General features: G+C 39.1%; 1 pseudogene; it reads right to left on the reverse strand.

The window, feature by feature from the left end:
* Nucleotides 1-5203: 5203 nt before the first annotated feature.
* Nucleotides 5204-5323, reverse strand: LOC145296573 (5S ribosomal RNA; annotated as a pseudogene).
* Between the last annotated feature and the right edge of the window lie 1458 nt (nucleotides 5324-6781).

A 6781-nucleotide genomic window follows, 5' to 3' on the forward strand; every position in this document is an offset into this window, starting at 1 on the left:
AACGTCCGCATGTGTATTTTAAACCTTTAGTAAAAAAAAAAAAAAGGGTTTTCGGAATTATTAATATGACGGGGGGGGGGGGTAAATTATGGACTGTAATGGGAGGTGGAGGGTGTGTGATAAAGAAGAAGAAGAAGAAGAAGAAGAAGAAAAAAAAAGAAGAAGAAATAAACAATAGCTGAGACCAATATAGCAGCAGCAGCAGAGCAGGAAAAGGAGGAAGTGGTGGGCGCGGGTGAATCTCCAGTGAAAGGCGGGGGGGGATAAGTGTGGGGGGAAGGGAGGGGATGCTCCGCCCTGCCGTTGTTCATTCATCGCATTATGTATACGGGCAGGTTCCCCCCTCGCCCACCTACTTCATTCAGGGGTTTGTGTGTTTACGTTTTTGTTTTGTTTTGTTTTACTTCGTGGCAGCCGGCGTTTGTAAAAGGGTGCTTACTCACACGCACGGACTCGCCTTAAACCCCTCCCCCATCCCACCTCAAAAATATTCTCTATCTTTCTTCGCCCCCCCCCCTTCTCCGTTCTCCGGTCGCTCATCGTCTGCGTCCCCCATCCTACGTTTTCTCCACCTACAAACGCCCACCCCCAACTATTCGAACACTTCACCTTATGACGTTGAAAGTCTTGCGTAAATCACACACACACACACACACACACACTCGTACATGCACACACGCACGCACATGCACACACGCACACACGCACGCACTTATGCACACACACACACACACATGGACACACACACACATGGACACACACACACCAACACGCACGGGCACGCATTCGCACGCACGCGGACGCACGCGCGTTCGTACACATAAATATACACGCTCGTGCACACACGCGCACGCATACACACATTTGCACACACATACACGCAAACACACATGCATACTCGCGTACGCACACAGACACACACACATGAACATAGACATACCCACACACGTACACACACGTACACACACAAGTATACACACACGAGCATGCACACATAATCCAGCATATACAGACAGACACACACACACACACACACTCACACATACACATACGCACATAAGAATACACACATGTGCACACATGCATGCACACATACATACATGCCCACAGACACACGCACGCGCATCCACGCATACACACATACACGCAGATACACATACACACCCGCACACTAGCACACACACACACACGCGCACACACTCATACACGCGCATATATACACGCAAACACACTCGCGCCGTATATGAGACGAACATTTCTCAGCGATCGATTTCAACCATAATATCTATATCGTCATTGCCGCGGGTTCGATCCCCACTGAGTATTCGGATCAACAAAGAAATACAAATTATATTATTTTAGATTCGTGTGTCTATCTGGAACAGCAACGATGTCATATTGCTAGTCTGTTTTCATTTATGTTGTGTGTATCTATACTACAATTGAGTTAGTTTTCATAAAACATGTTTAACCTGCAATGTATGTGGGTTTTTTTTTTCATATATATAAACTAGCGGTGGGGGGCATTAGCGGTCGTAAAATACGCTTAAATTTATATATATATATATATATATATATATATATATATATATATATATATATATATATGTATTAAAATACGCTTAAATACATATATATATATATATATATATTTATATATATATATATATATATATATATAATATTATATTGTACCTAATATATAGTACTGATTTCAAAAGTTAAAAAAAATGACCACGGTACCATCAAGTAAAGTCGAAACCGAAATATTTAGCGCTTCAGCTGTGATCCCTACCGTTTAAGCTATTGACAGATTAGAAAAGAAAGATTTAAAATTGAACCAGTTCAAGCTATGAATGAATTTGCGCATGCGCAAAAGTAATAGAAATATGTCGGTAAGTTGAAATGGACATTTTGCGTTTCAACTTGTCAGCATATTTCTGTGCGCGTTATTCATCTGTTCAAACAAAAAAATTTACTCTTTATAAACTATCCTTGGTGTATGATTACTGTTTCCTATTAATTTCAGTGTTATGTGACCAGTACTTTAAGAGTTTATCGGTTAAATATTTTCACATAGACACACATACATACATCTACCGTTTTATTTATATAGACTTGAATTATTAGCATTCAGTGTTATTAATATTAATTAGTAATTAAAATAATATTTTCATTTTGTTCCAACTGAAGATGGAGCATCCTATTGGATGTCAGACATTCACCGGCTCTTCCATATATTTCACCCGAGAGATCGTTTTTATAAAGATTCTAGTCACTCCTTTGCGTGCAATTGTTCGTATCTCTCTTTCATATTGTTCACCGGATATGAACTGTGTCAATTGCAGATTAGTAAAATATCAATATTTCACTAAATATACGTCATAAATAAATAAATAAATAAATAAATAAATAAATAAATAAAATGATATCACCAAAGGACTGCTTTAAGGTTAATTATTCACCCCAAATTTTTATTCAAATTCATGTGATATTCACGAAGTTATGGCAGTTTATTCTGTATCAAGGAATTTCCACTGTCCATCGCTTTATTGAAGGTTTCTTAAAATGTTGTATTAGAGTAAAAACACAATGTCTAATCATGAAAACTTTATTTTTTTATTATATTTTTCTGTCAAAGAATAATAAACAATAGCACATCCTAAGTGCTAAGCCTCAAGTAAATTATTTAACGACATAACCACCATTTATTGAAATAACTTTAAACAATATTTTGTTCACCGAGGAACTCAATTGTTTAATATGTAAAGCAGTTATGGCTCTGGTAATATCATCTATTTTCCTCTGCAAGGCATCCTTTGGGGTAAATTGTTCTCCTCCCTCATAAACCCTTCTTTTCAATATTGACCACAGATGTTCAATGGGATTAAAGTCTGGAGAACACATTGGCCAGTTCATAAGAGTTTCTCCGATGCAACCCATAGATTCAAGGAAGGCTACAATCGCCCTATTGTTCAGATTAGATTTCATCATCAGTGATACTCGTAAAACGTTCCGATCAATAAAATCCCCTCTTCAGGTGTATATCGTCGAATTCTGGAATCTTTCTGTCGAATTTAATACGCCGAGATAGTTTGCTCTCGTTCCGCCACTATAGTATAAGTATTCTTACATAAAAAGGGACAGTAAGTAAAAAAAGTTTGAAAATGATGTTTGGAAAAGGTTAGATTTGAACTCAGCATTCAAAAGTTAAAAGCGATTATATATTGCATTTCTAGGAATGCAGCCGATTTTCATTGTTCTTAGAAATAATTGGATATATTAATTATGTCAGTTAAAAGATTGGGAAATACAGGCTAGAAATAATGATTAAAAAATAGGTTATATATCGAATAATTCATTTTGGAAATTTCTTTGTTTGCCAAAAGTGTGTTTGGACGTACATAGGTGAAATCTACGTGAATGAATAACATGGTGAGGCACGCTTTGGCGCCATAAAGAAACAGAATTCCTAATATATTGAGTAGGGTTTGGGTTAGAAGTAGAGTCAGAGACAGTCAGAGGGCGACAGTAAGCATAACTTAAATATTGAGGAAGTTAATGAATTTTAAAAGTCGTCAGCTTCTTTTGGGGCACCCTGTATATTGAATAGAGTTTGGATTAGAGTTAGACAGAGTCAGAGACAGTCAAAGAGCGACTTAGAGTCGGGTCAGTCAGACTGGGAGCTGACTCCTCTTGGAGGCGAAGAGGGGAAGATAAGACCATGTAATCGTAAAAGCTTGAGTTCCTGATTAATCAATCATCCGGACTAAGAATAAAGAATCATCATTTATATTTGTAAACCTTGTCTTCGTTTGTTATTTTTGGAACATGAAAGGTAAAGTACACTTCAATTATTATACATCACGCAGTCTAACATATGTAGATGAACTTTGTGTTAACTGTCTGTCCCCTTCACCATCACCAAGCAGTTATCTCCCCTCAGTGTTAGAAAGAACTGTATTTCACATCCGTCTCAGCTCGCGTAAAAATATGACCTCCCCAAGAATCGTCATAGTCACCATCTTGTAAACAGTAGATCAATGTCATTATCCTCTGAATCCCTGTTATCTGTTGTCTCCGATAGGTCTCCCACTATTCAACAGTATTAAGTAATTCGCAATTGTATTCTGACGAAGGGCGGTCTAAATGTGATGCCTCCTATTTTTTTAATTCTGCACTTATGGAGGGGATTACAAATTGTATTGTTATGATACATTCATCACTTGAAAGTACGTCCAATAATGGAATACTGCTGCCATATCTGGGCAGGAGCTGCTAAAAATAGCCTATCCTGCCTTGACAGAGTACAAAATAGACTTCGTGGCTTAGTGGGGGATGCCCTTTTCTCTTCCCTGCAACCTCTCTCCCACAGAAGAGACGTTGCGAGCCTGTTTTTGTTTTACCGTTATTTCCATGGCAAGTGCTCGTCTGAGCTCCAATTTCTGGTTCCCCCTCGCCAATCTTTTACGAAAAACACCCGTCTAGCTGAAGCCACTGTCAAAAATTTTCCCCACTCTCTATCTGTGCCTAAATCAAAACGTACATTCCATGAACACAGCTTCTTTCTTAGAACAGCACGCCAGTGGAACTCTGTTCCGTCTGCCTGTTTCCCACCTGACTACAACTTGGATGTCTTCAAATCCAACATAAACAAATTCGTGATAAACCGCCTCCTTAAGTAGAGACTTTATGAAATCTCAACACTAACGTACAACGTACTATACATGCAATAACCCTTATCCCTGAGTGGCCTTGATAAGTGGTGACCTCCTTGTAAAAAAAAAAAAAATCTCTCCGTTGCAAGTATTGACAGTGTGAGACTCTATGAAGTCAATCCCTGTCATGGACGTGCGTCAGAAGCAGAGACGCATCATTGAATTCCTCCACGTAAAAAGAATTCAACCAACCAACATTCAACGGCGTATGTTAAACAGTTACGAAACCGATGCAACTGATGTCAACACAATTATGAGATAGGTACCTCCGCTAGTATAACTCACGTAAAGCTTCACAAATAAAGGAAGACCCCGTTCAGCCTCGAAAGACAATGGATACCCCCTGTAAGGGTAGCTGCACGTGTAATTGTGTGGCAAGGGTTGCGCAATCTCCCAAGCACACCTCTCCTGAATCGGCACTGCTCGAGTCCAGTGGCAAGAAGAAATGCAAGACGACTGGAGACAATGCCGAGATAAGCGGGGAGTACATACAGCACCTGGTATTCTCAAATGGTCACCCATTTTTTAGTACTAACCAGGCTAAACGTTGCTTAACTTTGATGATCTAATGAGAACCGGTGTGTCAACGTTATTATGCCGTATAAATAAAAGGATTTTGTGCTTTCAGTGTATAGTTTTATATCACTCCCCCCATCTATCTATCTATCTATCTATCTATCTATCCATCTATCTATCTATCTATCTATCTATCTATCTATCCATCTATCTATCTATCTATCTATCTATCTATCCATCTATCTATCTATCTATCTATCCTTCCATCCATCCATCTATCTATCTATCTATCTATCTATCTATTTATCCATCCATCTATCTATCTATCTATCTATCTATCTATCTATCTATCTATCTATCTATCTATCTATCCATCCATCTATCTACCTATCTATCTATCTATCTATCTATCTATCTATTTCTGTTTATTACGTCATAAAAAATAACACTAGCCATAAAATACTCTCACATAGCGATGACCGTGTTTCAATTGTTTGATTGACACTTTATAGGTCAAAGGTCAAAGGTCCTCTAGACAAAAGCCAACAAAACCAAGTGATTTCCGGTCGTGGATTTTCTTTCTCTTTCACTGGCGAGACTTCAAGCAGAAAAAGACGTGTCTGTTCGCTGTCCCCAATAGAGGATAGTGCGTGAAGTGTGACCGAGTTACGGCACAATCACGTTGACACACCGGTTCTCGCCAAATCATCGAAGTTAAGCAACGCTGAGCCTGGCCAGTACCAGATGGGTGACCATTTGGGAAGGCGAGGCGCTGTAGATTCCGCGAGGTAAAATACTAGGTTGGGAAACTGGCGCGGTTTATCCTTCTCTCGAGGGTAGATGAGCTTCTCTTAAGTCGTTGTAGACTACCCATCTAGTGATGGCGTCACGATAAAAAAAAAAAAATCCCTTGATAGCCCTGGCGAAGCATCAAGTATTCAGCTATCGACAAGATTTGAATTATACTACAAACAAATTGTGCTATCCGTCTCTCTCTCTCTCTCTCTCTCTCTCTCTCTCTATCTATCTATGTTTCTTCCTCTTTCATCCCGCCTTTCTCGCTTCCCCTCTCTCTCTCTCTCCATCTCTCCCTCTCTCTCTCACACACACATACGCGTACACAAGTAACCTTTTTTGTTCTTGTTCACCTCAAATAATTCATATTGTCTTTTGGACGCAAAAGGCTACTATTTGAGACCATGTTTACCGCGGATTATTCTAAGAGATAAACGAGATGTTTGTTCATATTATATTTAAATTTTTGCATATTTGTATAATGTGGGAAGTGGAAATAGGGTAGGAATTCGCGCTCCGAGGAAAGAAACTTTTAAAGTAGAAGGTATTCCAGCATCTGGGGAACTTAATAGTGAAAAATGGTGAGATTTTGCTGCTAGACAAGTTTGCCAGAGATATGTAAGTCGACGGGGGCTACATGTTCTATGAATTCGTCAGAACACATCACATTAAAATACTTGTTAAAAAAAATGCAGGGATTCCACATTGCGGCGATGGGACAGAAGTTGGAGCTTGGTCGATGGTGCAGGACT

Source organism: Euprymna scolopes, chromosome 16 (genome assembly GCF_053919585.1).
Source record: "Euprymna scolopes isolate OS-2025 chromosome 16, ASM5391958v1, whole genome shotgun sequence".
NCBI classification, from domain to species: Eukaryota; Metazoa; Mollusca; class Cephalopoda; order Sepiida; family Sepiolidae; genus Euprymna; species Euprymna scolopes.